The sequence below is a fragment of the Suricata suricatta genome, chromosome 15, assembly GCF_006229205.1.
Source record: "Suricata suricatta isolate VVHF042 chromosome 15, meerkat_22Aug2017_6uvM2_HiC, whole genome shotgun sequence".
Lineage (NCBI taxonomy): Eukaryota > Metazoa > Chordata > Mammalia > Carnivora > Herpestidae > Suricata > Suricata suricatta.
The window spans coordinates 67653124-67680243 of NC_043714.1; the positions used below are offsets into that span (position 1 = coordinate 67653124).

At 47.5% G+C, this 27120-nt stretch overlaps 1 protein-coding gene across 9 annotated transcripts in view; it reads right to left on the reverse strand.

Moving 5' to 3' along the window:
- The window catches only part of FAM49B (family with sequence similarity 49 member B), a 104811-nt gene extending 90502 nt beyond the window's left edge, over positions 1 to 14309 (reverse strand). For all 9 annotated transcript variants that reach the window (XM_029924079.1, XM_029924086.1, XM_029924081.1 and 6 more), the window contains exon 1: positions 14257 to 14309. The gene's annotated coding sequence lies outside the window, so the exon portion shown is untranslated. The remainder of the gene's footprint in view (positions 1 to 14256) is intronic.
- Positions 14310 to 27120: the final 12811 nt, after the last annotated feature.

Genomic DNA, 27120 nt, shown 5'->3' on the forward strand with positions numbered 1-27120 from the left:
CCACCAAGGCTCCAATCAGACACCTCTGGATTCTGGATAAGCCCCTCACCATCACTGAGTTCCTGTTATTACCTTACGGTAACACATGGCCCTACTGATGCCTGACAATCCTAACAAGTGTCAAGAAGCCTAGCAATGGTACAAGGTTTGTATAGCACTGGTGTCCCATTGAGGAAAGCACTACAAACACACAAGGTAATGTTTTATTAATTTACTTAACCTGATTCCTTGAAACACAGAGTGATTTTGATGGATGAATCAACCAACCCAAGATTAATAGCTTGGTATACTATACTCATTTCTCTTTCCAAGCCACAAGCCAAAATAAACTCACTCTCAATTTATAACTTTGCAAAATGTGCTCTCACATATTGACTCCTGAATCCACTGTGGTTATTAAAAGGATGGTTGCATCCATAAGGACGGGCCAGGTTACACTGTGTTAACAAACAGCCCGGGAGTCTCAGCCCCAATGATGACCACAGTGGTCATTCTGGGGTTGACAGGATCAGCCCAGCAACTCCATCTTTCTGGACTATACCTGACAATCTGGATTAAGCAGCTCTGTGGCTGACATCAGTTTAAAAGATATGACATCCTGGGGCACCTGGGCAGCTCAGTTGGTTAAGCGACCAACTTCGGCTCAGGTCATGATCTCACAGTTCGTGGGTTCGAGCCCCACACTGGACTCTGTGCTGACAGCTGAGAGCCTGGAGCCTGCTTTGGATTCTTTATGTCCCTTTCTGCCCCTGCCCCACTCCTGCTCACTCGTGTGTGTGCTCTCTCTGTCTCAAAAGTAAATAAGCATTAAAAATTTAAAAAAAAAAAGTAAAGATATGATCTCCTCTTTTCTTTCTCCAACCACCTACAGAGCTGTCTTACAGAGCTGCTATGTGGATTAGAAGGGACAATGTTTGGAAGTGCCTGGGTGGCTCTGCCAGTTAAACGGCCGACTTCAGCTCAGGCTATGATCTCATGGTTCGTGGGTTCAGGCCCCACATCGGGCTCTGTGCTGACAGCTCAGAGTCTGGAGCCTGCTTCAGTCTGTGTCTCCGTCTCTTTCTGCCTCTCCCCTGTTCATGCTCTGTCTCTCAATAAAAAATAAATGTTAAAAACAAATTTTTTTTAAAGACGTGACAATGTTTGTTTTATACCCAGGACACTGCCCGGCAGATATGCAGCAGTCAGTGATAACAATAGCTAGTACCACAGTCATTGCCATTATCCCTACTCCTCCCCAAATAATAACCATGATGTTGTTGTCATAATTCTCCTATGGTTCTTGAACTTGTCTGCACACTGGAATCACCAGGACAGTTTAAAATCTAGTAGTGCTGTGTCCCACCCCCAGAGTTGGTGGATTTATCTAGACTATGTCCTGGCATTTGGAATATTTTATTTATTTTATTTTATTTTATTTTATTTCATTGAGAGAGAGAGAGAGAGAGAGAGAGAGAAAGAGAAAGAAAGCAACTGGGGGAGAGGCAGAGAGAGAGAAAGAGAGGGAATCCCAAGGCTTCAGGCCATCAGTGCAGAGCCTGATGAGATCATGAGATCATGACCTGAGCCAAAGTCGGACATTTAACCAACTGAGCCACCCAGCCGCCCCTGGGCTTTGGAATTTCAAAAGATCCCCAGGTGATTCTAAGGTACAAACAAGTTTGAGAGCCACTGTCCTACAGGCACCCATGTCCACAGCTATACTTACACATATCAGCATGTGTGTGCATTTACACAGGTGCACATACACACTGGCCAGGTTCCACGAATTCTATCACCTCTACAACAGTGGTGGTCACATCAGTCAGGATGACTCAGGTTATGGTGTGGTAACAAATACCAGTCCTAAAGACAACCACGCCGTCACCCTCTATAGTCAACAAGATGAGCCAGCTATCCTGCCTGACACCTAAGCCTATGCATCGACCCTCACGTCTTTCCTGTTTCCTCTTTTTTACTTCACACTTTTTCTAAGGTCCAGTTTAACAGGTTTTCCAGGCCCAGAGTAAGTCAGAACCAAAAACTTATACTGGCATGGACAGACTGTTCAGAGCAGGACCGCTAAGACTATTAGTAATGGAGACTATGCTTAATTCAGCTCTCTATCCCCAGGCCCCAAAACACGGTAGACAACTCAATAAAAAGGATGGCAGACACAAGAACTCAAAAAGCACAGCTGCTACGCTGCAAGTCTTATATGTCAACTTGTCACTGACCACCATTTAGATTTCCCCATTTTTGTTCATTTCTCCCAGGATCAAACTATAACCAGTGGGGTGGAAGTGAAGTCAGGAGATCTATGAACAGACTGCTGCTCTTTCAACGGGCAGCCAAGTGCAAGACACGCACGGCAGGTGCAGGGAGCAATAGGAACAGGACATTTTGGGGTGCCTGGGGTGGTTCAGTCAGCTGAGCAGCCAACTTCAGCTCAAGTCATGATCTCACAGTTTGTGAATTCGAGCCCCACATCGAGCTCCCTGCTGGCAGCTCAGAGCCCACCTCAAATTCTCTGTCCCCCTTTCTCTCTCTGCCCCTGCTGGCTTATGCTCTCTCTCAAAAAAAAAAAAAAAAAAAAGACATTTTGCTACCAGCACACACATGAGCTCTGGTAAACATCTCCTCTACTGGATGTTCTCTCTCTGCAGTCTGGAGAAAACCAAAAAAAATCCAGTTCGTTTGCCCTTGTTTTGGGGACAGTTTAATTTAAGAATCACACTGGCTTTACATAAACTCTTCACCAAAAAAAAATGTATTCTGTGTTTTGCATACATGAGTTAACTGGAGCCCAGGGGAAGGAAGCATTGTATACAATTACATAATAGTTACACTACTACTTTAAAACCGAAGGGAAGCCTCAGGCAGCAAAGTCAGAGGGAGAGAGACGTCATTTTTGTCAAATTATCTGAATGCAAGCATCTCTTCTGATGCATTGTGAGTTGACAATGGTTCTGCTCTTCTCAGAAGCTCATTCAGTTAGAGGTTGCTTATCTGGACTTGGGAGAGGAGTTTACCTCCCATCTAGAGTTAGTTAAGGGGGGGGAGGCAGAATTCTGCTAATAAAAGCCTGAAATGAAAAGCAGTAACTACTCCCAAGGCCCCCCTTTTAGAGGAGTCATTAGACAAACCTTTATAGGGTCCCTATTAAGGATCTATTTACTCTGCAACCATCACAAAAGGGAGAGGAAAGAATGTGGGGGGCTCAGCCTCAAAACGCCTCACTCTCTTGGGCGTGTGGCTGTTGGCTAGCACCTTAACCTCTCTAAACTTATTTCCTCATCTGTGAGATGGAAATACCTAGTTGACAGGGACAGTATAAGGACTGAGGGAAACACGTAAAGTGCCTAGTGTTAAAAAAAAATGTAGTAAATGGCTTTCCTCTGCTCACTGCCAAAGTCTCAGGGCACTCACTTGAATGTGAGCTTTTTAAGAAAAAGGCCTTTTCTTTTTTTTAAGAGAAGGGACCTTGCTCTTCTTCCTAAACGCCCACATCCTACCCACTGCCCCCCCTTAGAGGCTGTAGTTACCTCTTCAACATCTCTTCTTCCCACCAAGCAGCATCCCTCGGTCACTGGGTCCTCATTCCCAGTTCCAGGGATGGGGCCTGACTGGTCTAAGCCAATCATGGTTACCCTAGTTCCTCTGCTGCCATGAGGGTTCGAGATGGGTCATACTGAGATGAGGACCCAACCAGAGGGAAGCTCAGAAATTCTGTCCAATGGCCCTGGGGAGAGATGGCTCTTCCTCCCCCGGATGTGCTCAAACACACATGTGGCCTGAGAGGTACCGGCAGCCAGGCCACCGCATTGGCCGGCTCTCCTCTGCGCCTCCTGGAGCACATCTGTTCTTCCCGAGGTCTGCAGGCATTGGAACAACAGCAGCCCTCTCACTGCTCAGGGAGTAAACCGAGAACAAAGCCAACACACACAGGTACGGAGCCCAGAGGATCACAAAGAAATGAAGCCGGAGCCCTGATCAAAGTGTGCCTGAAACCTTATCCCAGCTCTCCACCTTTTGGTTAGGTGAACCACTCAACTGCTCCTATCAATTACCCAGTTTGAACTAGGCTTTCCGTTCCTTACAGCTCAAAGCATCCTGACGATGCATCCTCATGGGTGGCTGAATGAATCACCGAGCAAGAGCTTATGTAGAAACAGCATCACTCTTCCAAAGATTTAACTCAGATTTCAAGGTCCCTGGGAGCAAGAGCCCTCACTGGTCTTGGTCAGCCAGGAACCCCGGCTTAACCGAGTTTCTGGACACAGGCCCTCAATAAGCACTTTCTTAAATAGGTGAAATGAATGAAACTAACAAAATCCCCCGGAATTTCAGAACCTTTTAAAGCCCTACACTCCAGATGTATCTGGATCAGAAGAACATGATGAGGGAGCTCACAGGCCTGAGAGCCATCCGTAAGGCCTGAGCTCAAGCGGCAGATCCCACTGAACGCCAGCGTCCTTACCTGCCAAATGAGGATATTAACACCTACGCTCCAGGGCAAGGGGAGCCGTGCAAGCAGACCCAAGGCTGCATTCAAGAAATACGCATGTGTCTCTTTCTTTTGGCTAACCTCGCTTCGTATTATGAGTTCTAGTCTGCGGTTCAGAAAAGAGGGTCATCACATGGACACAATGTGGGCCAAACCCCAGATCATCCAGCACAGCCAGGCCTGGGGGGGGCGAGGACAGGTAATGTGTGCCCGAGCCTCCCACTCCTCAACATCTCCCATTTCCTTCAGGAGAGAGATCTTGGGCAGAGGGCACACATCAGCGAGGCCTTCTGGCTGTGATGCTTCCTCCTTGCTTTGCTGGTAGCTTCTGACAGAGGCTGGGAACTGGCACCAGAGCAACTGGCAGTCCCGGCACATCCCTAGCGGCTGCTGTTCTAACCATTTACCGGTGAGGTGGAGCTCCGTTAGACAGTCAGCTGCAGGAGGGCAGGGACAGCATCCAGAGAGCACTCAGTGAAAGATCACCTGAGTACAGGGGTGAAGTGTATAGGATGTGCAAGTGATGAAATCAGGATTCTCAGAAGACAGCAGCTGTATAAAGCCCTATTAGTGCACAGACTGCTGATGGTGAGCAGGCAAACCCAAGACCCAGAAAGAGAGGCTGGAACATGCAGACTCAATTCTGGTGCCTAGGTCTGAGCCACGGATTCTTTCCCTGACAAACATCATTATCAAGATTAAATAAGAATTTTTGTTAATGGTTATTAATTTTGAGAGACAGACAGACAGAGTGTGAGCAGGGGAGGGGCAGAGAGAGAGGTGGACACAGAATCTGAAGCAGCCTCCAGGCTCAGAGCTGTCAGCACACAGCCCGACGCAGGGCTCAAACTCAAGAACCACGAGATCGTAACCTGAGCTGACGTCAGGCACTTAACCAACTGAGCCAGGCCAGGTGCCCCAATAAGAATTCTGTTTAATGCAGCTACACACAGGGAGAAAAGGTTGACAAAATATATAGCAAGACATTAATAACAATTTGCTTCCAATGGTAAGATTATGGGAAGACATTTATTTTTCTCTTTTGTGTGCATTTTTGGATTTTCTACAATGAACATAGACTGTCCCGTAACAATAAAATGAACATAAAAGAGGGGAGACACCAATCTGAGCATCTAGGCCAACACCTCAGACATAAAGCAAGGACCCAGCAAAGGTTCCATTTCTATGAACGCCCTTCAGACAATTGGAAACAGCTCTCATATGTCTATTTCTTGGTAAGTATTTCAGCTAATTTACTGTCATCCTTACAGGACTTGATTTCAAGGCTCTTTTATCCTTTCTTCTCTGCAAAGGCTCCATCTGTTAAAACCCCACTCTGGGTATTGTATAAACCAGCTCGCAGAATCAGCAGCACGCTCCCGTTTGCTCATTCATCTGTTAATTCATTCACTGAGTAAACACTGGTTAAAAACCTACTCTATTGGACATCCTTGCTTTTACTTACCCACCCCTCCCTCCATTCACAAACAGTTCCCAGATTTTTCTGGGGAACACCCACCTCCCCTCACCTCAGTCCCAGTGCTCTGGGAGGTGCAGACCCTACCCTAGCTCCCTCAGGGGGCAGGCACTTGATCCAGAATGGCCAATCAGAGCATCGCATTCCCCTAAGCCACAGGGACTGGTTCCCGGGGTGGCATGTTTGTTACCCAGATAAGACCAATCACTGAAACACCGAGACTCAATTCTGAGACTTTTCTTAAACTGTTGAAAACATGGCCTTTTTATTCCCCTCTTCGAGAACTGCTGAGAGTCTTCTTGCCACCACAACCCAGAAAGGAACGGTAGGTGATGCTGACGGATGGAGAAAAACTGTGTAAGCCTTAGCAACACTGTTGAAACCTCCATGGGTTAATCCCATCCCTGGACTTGTCAATGACCTAAATCCCCTTTCTGGGGAAGCCAGTTCAAGTTGGGATCCTGCCCTGAGGCCAAGGGAGTCCTGCCTGATGGAATCTCAAGGGCTGTGACCTGAGCGCTGGCTCTGCGCAGAGGAAGCACGCTGACCCAGGCCACCTTTCCTGGCACTCAGCGTGATGTGGAGACAGCCACAAACAGCTACAATTATTTAAAGCCACTAAGATAATTGCTTTAACTAAACACGACCTGGAACAAGAGGAGCACAGGGTGGGGGGAGCCAGGAAAGGCCTCAGACAAGAAAGAGCATTTAAGTGTACCCTGCATCTGCACTCAGGCAGCAGAGATAGAATTACTATTTGGGGAGTCAAGAGAACACATCTGATACACCCCCAGCTCCCAGTAAGCTAAACCCACTACAACCCACATCACACACGGAGCGGCGATACTTAAAAATACTTAAGGGCGCTCTCCGAACAAGCCCACGACGCAGCATCTCAAGAGACAGCAAAGTGCCAACGTCCAATAGCCCTCACCGGCAAGAATTTCATCTGAATGTTTACAGACAATGTCACACTCTTAACTCTCAGGTTAGTTTTTGTGATTTCGATGCTACAAACGTTAAGTGTTCACTCCAGCCCTCTTGCCCGTTTGGATTACAGTTGATCCAATCGCACAACATCATAACAACAGCCCTCTGAGATGAATAACCTGTTCACCACATGTGTTACCAAGTGATAAGGGAGAGGGAAGAAAGCAGGTGTGTGGTTCCAGAAAACCCTTCATGATGGGTTAGAAATGTGGCTCGCTGCAGGGAACAACGATGACAACAATAAAAGCACCTCTGGGAACATCTATTTTGCTAAGAAAGGCCCTGAAGGTAAGTCTTTTAAACGGAGCAAAACTAGTGTCCCTCAGACTTCTGATGACGTGTACACAACACAAGTTGAGAAGATACTAATGAATCAGACAAAGACACCCCAGGACAGATTCTCCTGGTCTTTGCTATTTCTAAACACATCGGCGATTCATCTGGTCCACAAATACAGCTCCAGGTTTCCAGAGTAAAGAGTCCTACAGATGGAAAAATTAATAGTGATGAAAACTTCCGTGCGGTCTCAAGAGAGGTGCCAGGGACCAGTGGCAGGAAGGCGAAAGGCTTGAGAGCTCTTCCAGATAACCTGAATTTCGCGGAAGTAGCTGGGTCACCTCTGCTCTAAAGACACTTGAAGGAGTGCTGTTGAATCTCACCTCTGCCGCACGCCACGTGACTTTGCACCAAGACTTCTCCTCCCCTCTCCTGAAAACAGGATTACTGTTGATCCCTGGACAACGACTAGGGTCCAGGCAGAGCCTACCAACGGGGAGACCCAAGTGTACCGGCTTGAGAGGACGGAGCCTGAAACCAGAAGTGCCTGGTGCTTAGCATATGCTCAGGAAACACTGGGGATTAGTGACCACCCGGCCCACTGATCTCTTCTAAAAATGAGAGGGGCTTTTCTGTTGAAAGCTCCCAAAGTGAAGTTTTTTTTAACTAGTTTGCTTTTTTAACACAAAAGATAATACATCCTCATGCTTAAAAATTAAAAAAAAAAAATAGGGGCACCTGGGTGGCTCTGTCGGTTGAGTATCTGACTCTTGATTTCAGCTCAGGTCATGCAGGGTTGTGAGATTGAGTCCCGAGTCAGGCTCTATACTGAGCATGGAGCCTACTTAGGATTAGGATTCATTCTCCCTCTCTCTCTCTCGCTCTCGCTCTCTGTTTCTTTCCCTGCTCCCCTCTAAAACCTAAAAAAGTTTTAAAAATTAAAAAAAGAATTCAAAAAATATAAAAGATATACAACAAGACATCTTCCACCTGCTCTAGAGCACAATCCCTCAGGCTTTTCCCCCAAGGGGTGGACAGTATTCTCCACCACCGCCTCCTTCCTTGGTGTCTGCCAGCAACAGGCGATGGGTAATCAAGCACATGATGCATGTGGCTGGGTGTGTGGGCTTACTGTGTCTTCCACGGGAACATACCACATACACTTTTCTGCACTTGTCTTTTTTTTTTTTTAACTTAAGATTTTATCCTGCAAGGGTGCCTGGATGGCTCAGCTGGTTAAGCCTCTGACTCTTGACTACAGCTCACGTTATGATCTCACGGTTTGCAGGATCGAGTCCTGTGTTGGGCTCTGCATTGACTGTGCAGAATCTGCTTAGCATTCTATCCCTCCCTCCCTCTTCCCCTCCCATTCGATCTCTCTCTCCCTCTCTCTCAAAATAAATAAATAAACTTAAAAAAAAAGAATTATCCTGGAGATCATGGCTTCTTAATACATATGACCTTCTATTTTCAACAGTGGCCACGTATTCCACTGTAGAACACACCGTAATTGATGGAATCAACCCCCTGCCGACATACATTTCAGCTGCTTCCACCATCTTGTTTTTATTACAAAGAACACTGCAATGAACATACATTACACATATCTTGACTATACCATGTAGGACTATGGGAAAGATACAACTAACAGGATAAAATCTTTGAGGTAGAATCGCAGGGCAAGGCACTCAGAAACAGCAGATAGTGCCAAACTGCCCTTCAAAGCACTCACTGTCACTGTCCCCAATTATATGATATGTATGCCCGTTTCTCCACCCACATTCACAAAATGCTGTTTCGTTTTTTTTAATTTTTTTTTTTTTAATACAGAGAGAGACAGAGCATAAGGGGGGGAGAGGCAGAGAGAGAAGGAGACACAGAACTGGAAGCAGGCTCCAGGCTCCGAGCTAGCCGTCAGCACAGAGCCCGACGCGGGGCTCGAACCCACAAACGCGAGATCTGACCTGAGCCGAAGCCGGAGGCCTAACCGACTGAGCCACCCAGGCGCCCCTGTTTCGTTTTTTTAAATAGGAGGGAAGAAAGGCACAGAGCTCCACTCTTGTCCCACTGGCTCTGCCTGACCCTGTGATATCACACATGAAATTACTACTTCCTGTAAGTTCCACCCACGATGCACAACCCAGAAATCCCAGTGTAAAAACAGAACGCACACCAGAGCCGCTCGTGTGGCTCATCCCGGCTCACACCAGCTCAGGAGAGCTGGGTGGGCACCTTTCTTCCCGATTCTGGGTTTAGGGACATCAGGCTGTAGCTTGAAACTGGCCATGGGAAGTATATGTACCACAGAAATCAGCAGACACTACAAGCAAGGCTTCTTATTTTCCCCCCAGAGAGATCATTGTCACACATATCAGCACATCAAGGCATATATACTAGAGTGGAAACCGGGCCTCAGCCCTCTCTCTTTGAATATTTCCACCAGCAAGAGGGCCACAGGTTCTTGTGACTTGGTCACAGATCCTTGGAACCTAAGGACTGGAGAAAATCTGAAGGGACATCTAATCATTGCGTCTCTTTTGTCATTATGTCTGCCTTTCCCCAGCCCATCTGTTCGGGCATACACAATATCCTCTTATTTTCTCTTCTATGCCTTTTTACCATTCTTGTGTATTTGCATCTCTATTATTTAGTGCTTATTTTTGAGGACAATCTACAGTGTAATAATTACACACATAGACTCCAGGCCACACAAGACAGCCCAGGGTCAAATCCCAGCTCCATCCTTACCAGCTGTGTGACCTTGAGCAGGCAGCATAAACCCCCACACCCTGGCTTCCCCATCCATAAAATACAAACTTTGTTCTCAGGATGAAATGAGTTCCTGTACGTATTTGCAACATCTGGCACATACTAAGGACTCGACAAGTGTAAACTGTTACCACTGTCTTCCAGCTCACTAACTATTTCTTTGGCTACGTCTCATCTGTCCGTTAACGCTTTTCTTGGATTTTCATTACGGTGACTGTGTTTCCATTGAATTTGGCTGCCTTTCAAATCAACCTATTCTTTTCCATCTTTCTTTACATCTTTTAGATCATCTGGAGTCATTAATTACTTTAAATATGCTATTTTATAGTCTCTTTTAGATGGTTCTATTACTTCCAACTTGAAGCAGTTCATTTCCTGGATAGCTCACGTCATTTAATTGCAAACTTGTCCTCAGAGGTAGTTCTTGCTGTGGGAGTTCTGTTAGGTCTGAGTTGCTGAATACCCTGGGGGGTTTGTGTTTGTGCTAGGAATTTCCAGGGCACTAGGCCAGTTTTTACGTTCATTTCTCAGCTGGAGGGGTCTCATAATCTAAGACACAATAAAAATACAGATTCCACAACTACATATGGTTTTTTAATTTCTTGCTGGTGGCTTGTTCCACTCAAGGCAAGCTGCCTCTCTATTCCTCCAAATGGAGTATTTCTAGCCCCTCTACATGAAGAAGCATAATGTTTAAGGCTCCCAAGTGTTCTGGGAACCTGGGTGGCTCAGTCGGTTTAACATCTGACTCTTGGTTTTGGCTCAGGTCATGATCTCGTAGTCCACGGGATTGAGCCCTGTTTCAGGCTCTGTGCTGACAGTATGGAGCCTGCCTGGGATTCTCTCTCGGCCATTCTCACTCTCTAAATAGACAAAATAAATAAATAAACGTTTTTTAAAAGGCTCTCAAGTGCTCAGTTTCACAATGGCCCTAAGTCTCGTTTCTAGACCCACCGTGACATTTAAACCTTAATGCCCAGATTCCATGGCTTGTTCCTGGGGACCAAAGCCCGCAAGCTGTCGTGACTTCAGCCCATATAATCATTTGGCTTGATTTTCTCTCTTCATTTCTGATACTTGAGGACTCCCCTTTCTGGTGAGCTCCCCTAGATACAAATCTTAACATTTCAGTCCACTCTGTGTCCGTTTCAGGAAAGACACACAAATCAGCATGGTCCACCATGTTGGCAGAGCGTTCTAGGTCTCCAAGTCTAACATAACCACCTACCCATGCTTGAGTTCTGTGCACATCACCATGGCAGCCGACTCAAGGGTTAGCTTCCAAAGTCAGCACAGAGATGAAAACCAAAAGGAGTCAAAATTCTCCTTAAAAATCTAATCATAAGGCTTCACAATGGAGACCAACAAACCATCTCCCAACACAGGCCCAACAACACAGGCCGTGGTGCTTCGGCACTGGATTTGGTTTCTTAGGTTGAGCACCAGAAAGAAATAGCTGGCTTGGATTTCAGAGCTGTGTTGTAGGATAATTGAAATCTATAAATAGAGGAAACACACTTGATGGCACAAGATGCTCATACTCCAAAAAGCCACAGGAACAAAGAGTGACAGAAGGGACAGCAGATCTGTGTCTCATTCACACTCACTCGGAAAGAAAGATGCCTGTTGGGTGGAATGACAGGATCGCCCACACTATTTAAAGTGTTATTTTTATCTGTACTTTGTTTTTGCTGAGCATGTATATTTGGGTCTGGATGAGTTGGAAGCAAGAATCTATGATATGATGGAGGCAGGACTTCTGTAAGTCGGAACTGTGGTTAGTCCTGGGGCGGGACTCACTCTGAAGGGGCATAAGAGAATGTCCTAGAGAGACGGAAACCTTGGATACCCTGTCTGGGGGGGACAAGATGGGGTGACATATTATGAATTCATAAAGGGGCATCTGGCTGGCTCAGCTGGTAGAGCTTGTGACTCTTTATCTTGGGTTTTTAAGTTCAAGCCCCACACTGGGTGTAGAGATTACTGAAAAATAAAATCTTGGGGGAAGGGGTGCCTGGATGGCGCAGTTGGCTAAGCATCTGACTCTTGATTTTGGCTCAGGTCATGATCTCACAGTTCATGGATTCAAGTCCCACATCAGGCTCTGCGGGGCTCTCTCTCCCTCTCTTTTGACCCCTCCCAATTCACTCGCTTGAGTGAGACAGAGCACGAGCAGGAGAAGGGCCAAGAGAGGGAGACACAGAATCTAAAACAGGCTCTAGGCTCTGAGCTGTCAGCGCAGAACCTGATGCGGGGCTCGAACCCACAAACCGCGAGATGACAAGCTGAGCCAAAGTGGGATGCTTAATCAACTGAGCCACCCAGGCGCCCCTATAAGAATAGAGAAGTCTCGGGGCACCCGGCTGGCTTGGTCGGTAGAGCATGCTGCTCTTGATCTTGGGGTTGTGAGTTTGAGCCCCATGTTGAATGTAGAGATTACTTTAAAATAAAATCTTTTTTAAAAATCTTAAAGGAGCGCCTGGGTGGTTCAGTCAGCTAAGCATCCAACTCTCGATTTCAGCTCAGGTCATGATCTCACGATTCCTCAAGTCAAGCCCTGCATCAGGCTCTGCTGATAGCATGGAGCTTCCTTGGGATTCTCTCTCCCCCTCTCTCTGCCCCTCTCCTGCTGGCACATGCACGCTCTCTGTCTCTCTCAAAATAAATATGCATTTTAAAAAATCTATTAAAAATAGATTTTCATTTTACAGTATCTAAGTTATACCTCAATTAAAATAAAAATTACAAGCGTGCATGAGTGACCGCTACATGACATCCTGCCATCTGATCTCCGGTCCACGGCCAAAGCTCGCTAGGGGCTAGCCAGCCACACACAGGCAGTAAGGACACCAGGGAAACAAGGGACAGAAGAGGCAGAAAAGAGAGTGCCTGGTGAGGACAGTGGGTACCCAGGCTCACCAAGGTCATTTTTTTCTTTTCTTTTCTCCTCTCTTTTCTTTTAAGCTCATTTTATTTAGTTTGAGAGAGACAAAGAGAATGTGAGCAGAGGGGCAGAGAAAAAGGGAGAATCGTAAGCAGGCTCTGTGCTATCACACAGGCTCTGTGCTATCAGTGCAGAGCCCATGCAAGGCTTGAACTCACAAAACTGCCAGATCGTGACCGGAGCCGAAATCAAGAGTCGGACACTTAACCTAGCCACTCAGGCGCCCCAAACTGGTTTTCCATGAGGGGCCTCCCAGCAGTTAAGAGCACTGGCTGTCCAGCCAGGCTACATGGATGCGAATACTGACTCTAGCCCTGCCATGGACTGTTTGTGTCCCCACCAAATTCCTCTGTGGAAACCTAACCTCCAATGTGACAGTGTTAGGAGGTGGGGCCTTAGGGAGTGACTGGGTCCTGCGGAGGGAGCCTTCATGAGTGGGATTAGCACCCTAATAAAAGAGACCCCAGAGAGCTCCCTCACCATTTCTGCCATGTGAGGTTCTAGCCATCTGTGAATGAGGAAGTGGGGCTTTGACCTGACACCAAATCTGCCGGCACCTTGACCTCGGACTTGCCAGTCTCCAGAACTGTGAGAATTAAGTTTCTGTTGTTGAATGCCCACCCCCACCCCTGGTCTGCGGTATTTTGTCACAAGAGCCCAAATAGATTAAGACCACCCTTGCTATTAAAGTGAACTTGGGCAAGTTACTTCTCTTCTTCGAACCTCAAGTTTCTTTTGAAATTTAAACAAGATGATTCAAAGCTCTTGGCACAGGCTCTACTATTCGACAGTATTCAATAACTGCCAACTATTACTATTGTTACGGATGACAAGAGGCTGAGAGCATCTTCTTTTCTCCAAAGTTCTTTTTAAACTTATTTTTTAGGTTTTATTTATCTATTTTGAAAGAGAAAGAGCAGGAGAGGGGCAGAGAGAGAATCCCAAGCAGACTCTACCCTGTGAGCATAGAGCCCGACATGGGGCTTGATCCCACTAACCACAAGATCATGACCTGAGCCAAAACCAAGAGCAGGAGACTCAACTGACTGAGCCACCCAGATGCCCCCTGTCTCCAAAGTTCTTATTTAAATTAACGATTTCACCTGCTAACCTTGTAGGGTCTCCATAAATATCCGTGGAGTGAATGAGAGAAAGCCCATGGATTCTAATTTCAACAGAGGCAGCAGGTTCTTACTTCTACTGAACGGAAATCCATGTCCTGGCCTAATATTTCAATCCACTTTAATTTTTCCTCACAGCAAAGTGGTTAGGAGCGCAAACTGGGAAACAGATGGCCATCCGGCCGTTACTTACCAACTTGGTAACCTTGAAGGAATTACTCAAACTCCAGGCCTCAGTTTCTTGTCCTGTAAAACAGAGTTACAGCAAGGATTCAGCACGGGACAATGGACCTGAGCACACGGCAACCTCCCACTGAGAATAACCACTCTCAATTCCATTTCTTGAGACCATTAGGGTTTACAGAGCAAGGTTCACAAACATTTTTCTCATTTAGTGTTCAAAAGAGTTGTATGTATTACAAATCAAGAAATGGAGGTTCAGAGAAGTTAAGTGACTTGCTGACGGTTGCACAGCAAAGAGCAAAGACCCAATCCAAAATCCCATGACTGAGGGATAGTTTGGCTAGACTGTGTGGTCCTGGGGACAGAGGGTGGGGCCAGCTGTCCTTTCAAATTCAGAATTCTAAGTTAAAGGATGCTGGAAGTCTGAGTTACAACAGGAGCATTTGGGCCCCAGCAAAATGCTCAGCTCAACTTGTGTTTGAACTGGTCTGAATCATTCTATCCCTGAATCACTTCCTGTTTTAGGTTTCTTGATGGCTGAGAAAGGAAAACAAACTTGTTCAGAACACCAACCCTGTCACCCTCAGCATCTCTTACGGCGGCAAAAACTTACGCATCAAAGGGAGTTTCTGTAAAACCAAAGTCCAACAATATCGCACACAACAGGGTCTCCAGCACTCAGCGTGTGTTAGGGGAACATGACAGGCCGAGCCTGTCAACTCCCTGTGCTCTCCTGCTTTCTCTCCTCTTGTGCCCCCGCACAGGTTTGTGTGTCCCTGTAGCCTTAGTATGGCTTAAAATTCCCTTTTTTCTTTATATTTGAATTTTATTTTTGTAAGTAATCTCTACACCCAATGCAGGGCTTGAACTCATGACCCTGAGATCAAGAGTCACCTGCTCCAATGACTGAGCCAGTGGAGCACGCTTAAAATCCTCCTTTTTAAAATTTATTTTTGAGAGACAGAGCACAAGCATTGGAGGGGCAGAGAGAGGGAGACACAGAATCTGAAGGAGGCTCCAGGCTCTGAGGGGTCAGCACAGAATCTGACGCGGGGCTCGAACCCACGAACTGTGAGATCATGACCTGAGCTGAAGTTGGACATCCAACTGACTAAGCCACCCAGGAGCCCCTAAAATCCCCTTTTAAATCATAAGCATACTCACAAGCTCTGTCCCAAGCTCTGTCCATGCCCTGCAGGGGGGCTGTTGTGCGGGCACGCACACACACACACCCCCACTACAGTTCTCCTGACTCCTCTTGCTATGCCTTCCAGTTACGTAAAGAATTTTTTTCTTTCTTTCAAGTTTTTTGACCAGATTTACAAAATAGAAAATGGAAATAAGTTGTTCACTTGAGAAAACTTTTAGGGCTTTAGGAAAATCCTAGAAATCAGGGAAAAAGGGCACTAGCTCTTGCAAAACCCTTTTTCTGTTTTAAGAACACAAAGAGTAAGTTGACCATTACATCACCTAGAGATAACCCAGGACACAGCACAAAGCTCCCCTAGAAGGAAAGTGGTTGTCTCCAAACAAGGATGCCTTTTTTTCACTCCATGATTTCGGGCAGAGAGAATGTGGACTATGGCTCCAGAAGCCAGTCTCACACCACGGGCTCCAGTCTCTTCTCAGTCTCTCAAAGCTGTGTGACTGCGAGCAAGGCAATGAACCTCTCTGAGCTCCTGAACCTCTGCTGTAAAGTGAGAATACTCACTGCTGAGCACCTATGGTGTGCTAAGCATGTGGCCACGGAGATAATTCGAGGAATTAAACCTTCCCCGCCAGGCAGGAGCTCCCATGGATTAGCAGGGCAATTACAGGCAGACAAACAATTACAATGGGGTATGAAACACTGTCACAACAGTGGTGAGTAAGGTGTTGGACAATCACAGAGAAGGGTATTTAATTAACCCAGCAGGGGATGGGAAGTGGTGGGTACAAGAAAGGCTTCCACAGGAGGTGATAGCTAAACTGAAAACAAAAAGACAAGTTAGACTTGGCCCAGCCGGGGCAGGAGGGGATCCAAGCAGGCCGCCTGAGTGGCTCAGTCGGTTAAGCATCCGACTTCCATTCAGGTCATGATCACGTGGTCTGTGGGTTCAAGCCCCGCGTTGGGCTCCGTGCTGACAGCTCAGAGTCTGAAGCCTCCTTTAGATTCTTTGTCTCCCTCTATCTCTGCCCCTCCCCTGCTCACACTCTTTCTCTCTCAAAAATAAACAAACAAAAAAAAGAATTAATAGCACATGCAAAGGTCAGCAGGCTAACTCACTGGTTCACACAGCCAAGGACAAGAAACAGGAAGAGAGATAATAGGATAAGTAGATCTGGATATGCAGGCAAGGTAGCCTTGCTCAGGTAACTTCCTTGGACTAGGCAACCTCCTGAGGTCCCTCCATCCCCTAAGGTTCTGTGGTTTTCTGAGAGCCCAGGTCCTTCTCCTGCACTGAAATCCCTTTCACCAGCACGCAGGAGCCCCTAAGTCCACTCCAGGGCACGAGGGAAGTCCCAACCACCCCATGCAGGCCCTCCTCCTTCCTCTTTCTTTTCCCCTCCGGAGTGGCTGGGTAGAGTGATTCAAAGAGGAAACTGTCTTTTACTTGTCATTTGTTTCTAAAAATAAAAACAAACACACCACCCAGAGCTCACACATACAGTCTGTCTTCCCACTGACCCCCGCTTCCCACCCAGCCCCTGACCTGGCTGGAGAAATGCTGGAATGACCTGTGTCTTTGTCTCCTTCAAGTCATTTTAAGCTCCTTGAGGGCTAATGCTGTTTGGTCACCCTGTTATTCCCAGCACCTGGGATTCTGCCTGATGCATAGTAGGTCTTCAAAAATGCACACGGGACTGACTTGCTCTCTCTGCAAATGAACACACATCCAAATGCCCCCTTACCCAGCAGCTCTGAGTCCAGGGTGAGAGACGCGTAGTCCCCAAGGGGCCACCTCGACCCCTTCCCCCCACTGCTCTACAGATGACTCCAGGGGCTCAGTGAAGCCCACAAGGACACTGACAACCTCCCCCCACCCTCCGCCCCCTTATACCAGAGAAGAATCCCAGGTCCAAAAGAATGACTGGCTTGCCGAGTCCGAGCACAGGAAGCAACATGTTCTTAAAAGGACACAACTTTCTTAAGGGGAAGGCTCTACCAGAAATGTCCATTTATTTTCAGGGAAAATGCTTAACCTTGACAAAACTAATGGAAGCTTTTTTCTTTTTTTTTCTTTTTTCCTCCACCAATTATGCCGTAAGTCCCCTGGGTTTTTCCAGGCAGGACTGAAATGTCCCATTGAAGCAAATCTATTTGTGAAGATGACCATGAACGTTTTAGGGACTGGTTATGTTTTTGATTACAGAGCATTTTTTAGGTTAACTCTCTATTATGTGATCTCAGGCTATAACAAATTTTAAAGAAACCACTTGATTCTTTCAGGGTTTTTTCTTAGCGTTTTGATGTTAAACCATTTTACTATGACATCAAAGATGATTTTGAAAGAAGTCATTTCAACCTATAGCCCCGCTGCCAAAAGATTTCCTCGTAATTCTCCCGCCTCTTAAACTCTTTTTATTCACAGATATGTACTCTTGTATACAGGTGTGTATTTCATTAAAAGGAATTAACTTCTAGTGTAGAAGTTCTCTAAATAGTCCTTTAAAAAATCCCTTAAAAACACACACACACACACAAAAACCTTAGGCAAGTCACTGGTCTGATAAATGCCACAGAGCACAAACTGGCATCCCATTAAGTGTGCCGGGACATTCAGGGTCGGAGACATTTAGGGCAACATCTTTTTTTGTTGTTTTTTACATTTTATTTATTTTTGAGACAGCATAAGCAGGGGAGGGTCAGAGATAGAGGGAGACACAATATCCGAAGCAGGCTCCAGGCTCTGAGCGGTCAGCACAGAGCCCCACGCGGGGCTCGAACAAACGAATGTCAGATCATGACCTGAGCTGAAGTAGGACGCTCAACCTACGGAGCCCCCCAGGTGCCCCCAGGGCAACATTTTCAAACCTGCTTCATTCATTCAGCAGTTATTCGGACACTTGCCTCATCCCAGTTCGCAGGAAACAGTACAAGGAAGACAGGTGTTTTACCGATTCCACCTGGCCTAGCAAACAAGTCCCAGGATTTGCAATAGCTGCTCACTGCTCCAGAATTTAAGTCAATATTTTTCTGCAGTTGAAATAACATCTCAAATAGTGTAACACAGTGGTTCTCTCCCCGGCCAGCGTGACGGGAGCTCTTGGGAGATAGAGGAAAGTTTTGTTTTGTTTTTTTTAAATCCTCCCTCTGGGTCCCAAACCTATACCATCAAACACTCTCTAAGGATGAAACCCCAGCTCCAAGGTTTTCTGACTCCCCAGGGGACTTAATGTGCAAGCAGGACCGGCTGAAAATAACTCATTAGTCAAAGGAAGCCCATGGGAAATCTTATCTGGAAGTGAAGAACTCCTCGTAATTAAATAAAATAGCAGATGTAAAAGTACCTAACAGTGCCTGTGACCCAGAGGACACTTAATAAATGTTAATTAAGCACAAAAAAGTAACTGAAATAATTACTCTTTCTCTGTAGTGAATTCATCTTGTAATCTTATTGGCTTGTTTATCACTTGCTGTTTTTTTCTTAGCCATGATTCATTCTATCCCTGGTAATAGAATTATTAACGTATACCCATAAACCTGTTCATTACAAGAGCGCTGTAATATTTCCAACAACCCTTAATCACTTATTTAATAAAACTTTCCCCCAGAACAGTGGCTAATATATACTGAATACTCAATGAGCTATTTATAATTCTTCTTCTTCTTTAGAATTCATGATAATTCTTCTAAAGTAGGCTGAAACCCATTTTACAGTATTTGGTGCACTTAACAAGAATGTAAAGAAAATATTAGGGCAATAGTCTACACATTTATGAAAACAGACTCTTAAGCAAACCAATTCTTTTTAAATTTTTGTGGGGAAAAAATTACACGTGATCACTACACAGGAAGCTGGCTTATCTACCCATTCAAGGGCCCAGAGAAAGCGACCTGTTAATGCTTAGTCGTTTCCATAGTTACCAGGAAATGCTAACACGGCAATTAGTTTCAAATAGTGTCTGATCTCACTTGCCTACCACTGCCTCCCGGAACCTGAGTTAGGAAGGTGAATTTTTTTTTTAATGTTTTTATTTTTGAGGGAGAGAGAGAGAGCAAGCAATTAGCTGGGAGAGAGAGAGGGAGACAGAGTATCTAAAGCGGGCTCTGTGCTGAAGCAGAGAGCCCGATGTGGGGCTCAAACTCACAAACCCTAAGACAGATCATGACCGAAGCCCAGGTCGGACACTTCACCAACTGAGCCACCCGGTGGCCCCTGAGTGATTTGTTCTTTTATTCTCAAGTTAGTTACCATACAGTGTAGTACTGGTTTCAGGAGTAGAACCCAATGACCCATCACTTCCATATAACACCCAGTGCTCATCCCAGCAAGTACCCTCCTCAATGCCCATCACTCATTTGGAAAACAATGTGGAAGTTCCTCAAAAAAATAAAAATAGAAATATGCTAGGTGATTTTTTAAAGTTTATTTATATTGAGAGACAGAGAGAGAGAGAGAGAGTACAAGTGGGGTTGGGACAGAAGGAGAGCGAACCCCAAGCAGGCTCTGCACTGTCAGTGCAGAGTTCAAGGTCTGGCTCAAACTCCCAAACTGTGAGATCATCACCTGAGCTGAAACCAAGAGCCGGGTGCTCGACCGACTGAGACCCCCAGGCGCCCGAAGCAGGTGATTCTTCCACATGTTCCCATTACCCTCAGTTCTGAGAAAACACAAATCTGTCTTAAAAATGAAATGTAATTTCTAAATCCAAACAAGGAGCTTTTCTTACGAAGATTTCCAAACCTCTGGCTCGCCCTGCTCATAGGAAACCAGTCCGTCCTCACCCTCTCCCCTTGCTGTGCTACGCACAGGAGACGTCAGCATCCGTGCAGGAGGATTCGCTGCACCCAGTCCAGGATTCCCACGGGCCAGGATCACCCTTGGCCCTGAGCTCGCTGCACCTTGCATCCCTACGCCTTCCTGCTCCAAACATCTACTCCAGCAGGTTTCAAATCAGCTGGACTTAAAAACACACGTACAAAAATAATCCCGATGTGCACTTCTTTATGTGTATATTATATGTCAATAACAAGTCTGAATGGCTCTGCTCCCCTAAAATTCACACGTTGGAACCGCAACACCCAAGGAGACAGTATTAGGAGGTGGGGCCCTTGGGAAGGGCTCAGGTCATGAGAAGGGGAGCCCTTATGGATGGGGCTAGAGGCCCCTGTGAGCTCCTTCACCCCTCCCACCTTATGAGGACACAGCAAGAAGTCTTGTGACCTAGAAGAGGGCACTCACCTGACCACGGCAGTGCCCTAATCACAGGCCTCCAGCCTCCAGCCAAGGAGAAAAACCCGTGGTCCATAAGCCGCCCAGTCTGAGGTACTTTGTTACCTCGGCCCTGAGAAGGTCAAACATGATCACACAAGGGCCTCTGGCTAGTAATGGCCTGGCTGCTCAGTGAGAATATAGTGATGACTGGGGACGCCTGGTGGCTCAGTCAGTTAAGTGACTTGGCTCAGGTCATGATATCACTGTTTGTGAGTTCGAGTCCCACGTCAGGCTCCACGCTGATGGTGCAGAGCCTGCTTGTGATTCTCTCCCCCTCTCTCTGCCCCTTCAGTCCTCTCTCTCTCTCTCTCAAAATAAATAAACCTTACAAAAAGAATATAATGATGACTATCACAGGCCAGGCAGAGTCAAAGGGGCAAGAGAGACAGAGAAGATGACACAGGTGTCATCTCTGAAGACCCCACGCTCAGGGGAGCATGCGGACTGGCTCCTGCAACACCAGGGCTCTAACGGCGCAGCCACAGGGTGACGAAGAAACGCCAAGGCCACGGTCACAGAGGCAGCCCCAGACACCTGGCCTGAAGGAGAAGCAGAAATGAGGAGGTGATAGTTGGTAGATGACGACAATGTTAAGGGAAGAACTGCAGCTCACATCAATGAGCCCCTCAGCTCTGGCTCCTGAACTTGACATTTCCTCCTCTACCATTTGCATTAGCTCCCAATGTTTGGCTCTTTCAATGAGATCATAAGCACCTTGAAAGTGAACCTCTTGTGTTAGTAGTAGATAAGCGAATTTTAGTTTCTATACAATTAGTGTATACAGTACTTTGGATAGATAAACACGGATAGTACCCGAATATTTAAAACTGGTGGAACTCACATTGTCATTTAACAGTGCTGGTTGGCCAAGCACTGAATTACTAGCATGAGATGGTTGTGGGAAGGCCTCACACAAGGGACTCCAATTTGTCCTGGCTGATTCGTTTTTGTTGTTGTAAAAACTGCCGTGTCTGGAACCCAAGAGGATCCCTAAAGGACACCCCCCCCAGACTCACACAATGGTGGGCACCACCTCCCCAGGACCATTCTGGGGCCATAAAGAGCCAGAGGTGGAGCCTGGAAATAAAAGCATTCAGAGGAGCCCTCCCCCATGCTGGAGTTTCTAAAGTGTTTTCGGATCCATTCAGGATACGTCCTTTTCTATAATCAGCTTCTCCATGACTCTGTCAATAAGTATTATTACAATCATTTACCAAGGACACAGTCCAGAAAAGCAGCTAATATACTGGGCAGAAGTGGCCCTTGAAATGCAGTCTCAGGTGTTTTTAATCCCTTAATCATAACTATCGCTAATGGGCTGTGGCAACATTTCAGGACAACAGGACCCACTATCTTCAGCAGCAGCCTTGCTTTTATTTACAAAACCGGAGATACGCCTCACTCCCAAGAATGTGCTTCAAACAGTGAGGATTCTGTAGGAAGGTTCTGCCTGCCGGCACATGCAATGAGCACATGTAACTATGCATCACCTCTCCGCAATCCTAATACCGGGGACATACAAAATACTGCTGCCTTCCCATGCTGCCCCAATACGAGTCCCACACAGATTTGGGGATTCTTTTGAGATACCACAGGCGATTCTTTTTTTTTTTTTTTTGATGTTTTATTTATTTTTGAGAGAGAGAGACATCGGGAGCAGGGGAGGGTCAGGAAGAGAGGGAGACACAGAATCCGAAGACAGGCTCCAGGCTCTGAACTAGCTGTCAGCACAGACCCCGACTCGGGGCTCGAACCCATGAACCGCGAGATCATGACCTGAGCCAAAGCTCAACCGACTGAGCCACCCAGGAGCCCCACCACAGCTAATTCTAGGCTCCACCACAAGTGCATAAAAATTCCCTGGCTTGGGTTTTTCCCCCGCAAAAAGTAGCCAAGCTGAACTGCAAATATCTTGCCGTACTAACATTTGGAGGAATAAAGCACACGGGCTTCCCGGAGGCTGTCACTCTCCCCGTTGGAGGGCTGCGGGAGGCCGTGAGAGCACCTTGCTCGCGGCTCCAGGCCCACAACAGTCGGCAATGGTGTCTCCTCACCACCGTTTCCCTTCACGTCCCTTCTCTCTTAGAGGTATGGACCGTTTTCAGGATCAAATTCTGCAAACAGGGTAGAACCCAAGCATGGTTTCTATATTTGGCCTCACCATCCTCTCAGCTTAAGATGCATCCATGTCTTGCGCTTTTCTGAGTGTCAGCATCTATCACGTAAGTGTTTTAAAATGTTCTTTAATGCAGCTGCAGTACTTGCTACTCCTCCATGTCCAAGTGATAAATTTGGACAAATCTTTAACCTTAAGAAATCTCCAACATTTCATTTTTTATTTTTTTTTAACACTTATTTTTTGAGAGACAGAAAGAGACAGAGTGAGCAGGGGAGGGTCAGAGAGAGAGAGGAAGACACAGAATCCAAAGCAGGCTCCAGGCTCTGAGCTGTCAGCACAGAGCCTGACGCGGGGCTCGAACCCATGAATGGTGAGATCATGACCTGAGCCGAAGTCATATGCCTGCTTAACTGACTGAGCCACCCAGGAGCCCAGAGGCGCAGAATATTATTTCTGGCCTAACTCCCTGATTCTCTAGAGTCACAGCTGGTTACCAAGTAGGCCCACTGCTCGCTCCCCAGCGACCATCACTTAGCTTCCTCCCATTTCCAAACTCCTTCACCTGGTGAACTGCTTCCCAAGTGTCCACTCTCGGACCCATTCAGAGAGCCGTCAGTGTAGACAGGGGCCCCTGCTGGGCGCACCTTCCCCCGGTGCTCCCTTTCTCAGCGCACTACTCTCTCTCTACCTGAATGATGCCATCACTTATTCAGCTAGCTCACTTCTGAGCTCTGAGTGACTCTCTGTTAAACTCTTTATGTCCTGGACCTGGGCACAGCCGTGACATCTACATGGAAACTGGGTCTGGAACAGAGTGACCAATGCATCCCAGTTTATCAGGGAAATTCCCAGCTTTAGCAAGGAAAGTCCCAGGTCCCAAGGAAACCCCTCAGTTCCAAGCAAAGCAGGATGGCTGGCCATCCTAGCAGGGGATAAGAGCGAGGTCAGAGGGCCTGCTCACGATTTCCTTCCCCTCACCGGGCTCAGATGTCCCGACTGGACCCAGGGCCCGATCTGTGCCTCGCGGCCCCTGCAACTCACCACTGTCCACCAGAACTTTTGGCAACGGAACGATCTCCAATGTCCGGTAAGGCAGCCCCAGCCGCACGTGGCTACCTGACCACACGTGGCCTTCTGGCCCGTGGGACTGAGAAACTGAGTTTTCACATTTTAGTTAATTTTAGTTAATTTAACTTAAACTTAAATAGCCCCATGTGGCTAGCAGCTACTGGCCAGCTCAGCTCCAGTTTTACACACATGGAACCAGGGTCCAGCACTCTGCAGATGAATGAGCTCTGAAGTCAGACAGACCTTGGTCCAAATCCTGACTCCCTCATTTACAAATGTGCCACGCCTTCATGGGGAAACCCATTTCTTCATCTGTGATCCTTCCAAATTTACGAGGGGGCCATGTTCAGGAAGTGGCTGGTCTGCCAAACTTCATGACATAGGATTTCTTTAGAAGCAGGTAAACCAAATCTATGTAAAAAATGCTAAAAAAAATTTTTTTGGACTCTGAACCCCAAAAGTGAATGAATAAGAATCCCTTCAACCAGATCTTCAAAATACCCAGCAGGTTTCAATTCAGATTCTAAACTGCCGCAGGCTTCCCACTGGGCTCGCCAGGACTTGATTTCTGTCCCAGGCCTGTCAAGGGCTGTCATGAGTCCCACTGGAAGGCACCCCGGGGCAGAGGGCACTGGGTAACTAGGAGACATGGGGCCAATTCACCTGAGCCAGCTGCAGGGATCCAGGCTGGTCCCAGAATGGGAAGGGGGCAGCGCAGAGGAACCAGGGGCCTAGGGGGAGGGGCAGAGTGTGCTGGGGTCCCCCGTGGAGCACACCCTTCACAGCGCACAGCCCCCTGCACACATGCTCCCTCCCGCAGGGGTCCACTGGAGCGCCCCAGGCAGCAGATCCTCCTTGGACCCTCCTCTCCCAAAGAATCCACCCCCTTGCAGCAGGAAATGGGTGGTATGTCCCCAGGAGGGGCAAGCTGCAACTCAGCATCACCCGGGAAAGCTTTTAAAAAAACAAGTGCTCCCCAGGACTGGGAACTGGTGTTTGCAAAAAGCTCTTAGGTGATTACCGGGCAGCTTGGGACTCAGTAATTTTCATCTGAATGCTAGGGAAGGGGATTTTTTTTGTAAGTTTTTTTCTTTGAAGGAAGGAGGGGCAGAGAGAGAGGGAGAGTGAGAATCCCAGGCAGGCCCTGCACTGCTGAGTAGGGATAGATCTCCATGACCTGAGCTGAAGTCAAGAGTTGGAGGCTCAACTGACTGGGCCCCCCGGGTGCCCCTGAGAAGGGGATTCTTAGGAGCAGCCAAGACAGAAGGCTCTGCCCCAGAAAGAAGCATGGGCTATCGATGCAGGAAGATGTCCCCCCTTTTATTCTAACACCCAACATGGGGCTCAAACTCATAACCCCCAGGTCTACAGTCACATGCTTCTCCAAATAAGCCAGCCAGGCGCTCCAAGAAGTCCCCTTCTTAAGGGTTCCTTCCCTTTGGAAGTGCAATAAATGCACTGAAAAGGCTGCAGGGCCCTGAAGCTGGATTTGAGACACTGGATGCCCCCCTCCCTCCTGCCCCAACTCTCTGGTTCCCCAGGACCAGCCCATCCAAGGACGAACCTGTCTAATGTCTCGCATTGGTGGGGAGGTGGGTGTCCTACTTCCCCACTGACCCCTAAGCACCCCAGGGCAGATGCTGAGGTCCACGCACCTCTCCGGTCCTGTCTCTCAGGGCTGGTCCCGGCACTTAGGAAGCCCACAACAAATGCTATTATTGTGGTTCTTACCCTCATTTCACTGAAAAGGAAACCAGCTCCTAGAGAAGGTATGACTCACCCAAGGCCCCATGACACTGGGGGCAGGGCTGGGACAGGAACTCTGGGCTCCTGGGTTCTTTCTCTTCCTGATACCCCAGGCTGCTGCCCGTTGCTCCCCCCACCCTCACTAAACACACACACACACACACACACACACACACACACACACAAACCTTTTTCTTAGTCAATATGCAGGCTGCCAGTCCAGATAAATTCTCAGTATCCTAGGGCTTTCAGTTACAGGACCCGACCTATTCTCTCAAAAGAGTCTGGGGGCTCTTCTAAGAACACCCTTTGGGCCCTATACGGGGATAGGGGCAAGCAGTTTGGGCACAGCTTTGGAGTCTTGACTCCTCTGGGTTTCCACTTAGTGTCTGGGTGATCTTGGATAGATTTCTTAACCTCTCTGGGCTTAGCTTCCTCAGCTATAAAACGGGAAGGATAATATTCACCACTAAAGGTTGTGGTGAGGATCATTAGCTGAGATCAAAGAGACCAGATGGGCACCTTGGCCAGCCAGCAGGAAGCACTGACAGGTGCCAGGCACTGTTCAACACCTGCTCTGTGCTCCAGATTTCGACCCACAAGAACTCCCAAAGTGTGCACCCTCCTGCCTTATTACCCTCCTTGTCTTCCCACGGGCCACCCTGGGCCCACCTCACAGCTCCTCTCCTGACCCCTCCTCTTGGGTGCCTGGATTCCCCTGGAGGACCAGATGCCCGTAAAGGTAGCTGAAGGTCCCAGACTCCTCCCCACCCCGCCCTGCCACAGCCTCCAGAAATAAGTGAGAAGTAGCTTTTTTCTATTCCTCATTCCAGACTCCCTTAATTAAAATCAAATATTTGCCTCTCCAAGGCCTATAAACCTGAACTGCTTACAGGAAGGAGAGGAAAAAAAAGGTGCAAAGAGAGTAGTGTGGGCAGAGGTGGCCTAGGAGAACCACGAGAAAGGAGAGTCAATCTGGAATAACCGCACAGCGTCAGCCAAGAGCGCGGTGAGCAGGGGAAAGCCGCCATTTCCAGTGCAGTCACCCCTGCTTTTCTCAGTCGACCGCCACAAAAATCAACGGCATATTCGCTCCGTGAAAGGCTCACTGAAAACCACCGAGGGTACGAAGGGGAGCAGGGGTGGGGGAGGGATGGAGGTGAGGAACGTTCTAGTCCAGCCCCACCTCAGAAGCTATCACACTAGCAGGAAGTGTGCCCTGCTTCCCACCAGCATGGTGCAGCAACTGATGAAATATCTGAAGTGGGGGGGGCGGTAAGTGGTTGCTGCCCAGAGTCCTGCCCTCAGTGTCCCTCTGCCTCCTGGCGCTCCCAGACCTCCCCTAGGATCCAGCAAGGGAAGGATTAACAATCAGGCTTCCAGAAATTACCCTGGCGGGTTAAACATTCTGACCATCACTGCTGGGCACAGTTGAGGGGCATGAAGAATGACATGAAATCTGGAGGTGATCACAGGGGGAACAAGGCCTGAATAAATGTTTGCTGAGCTCCCTGCAGCGCAC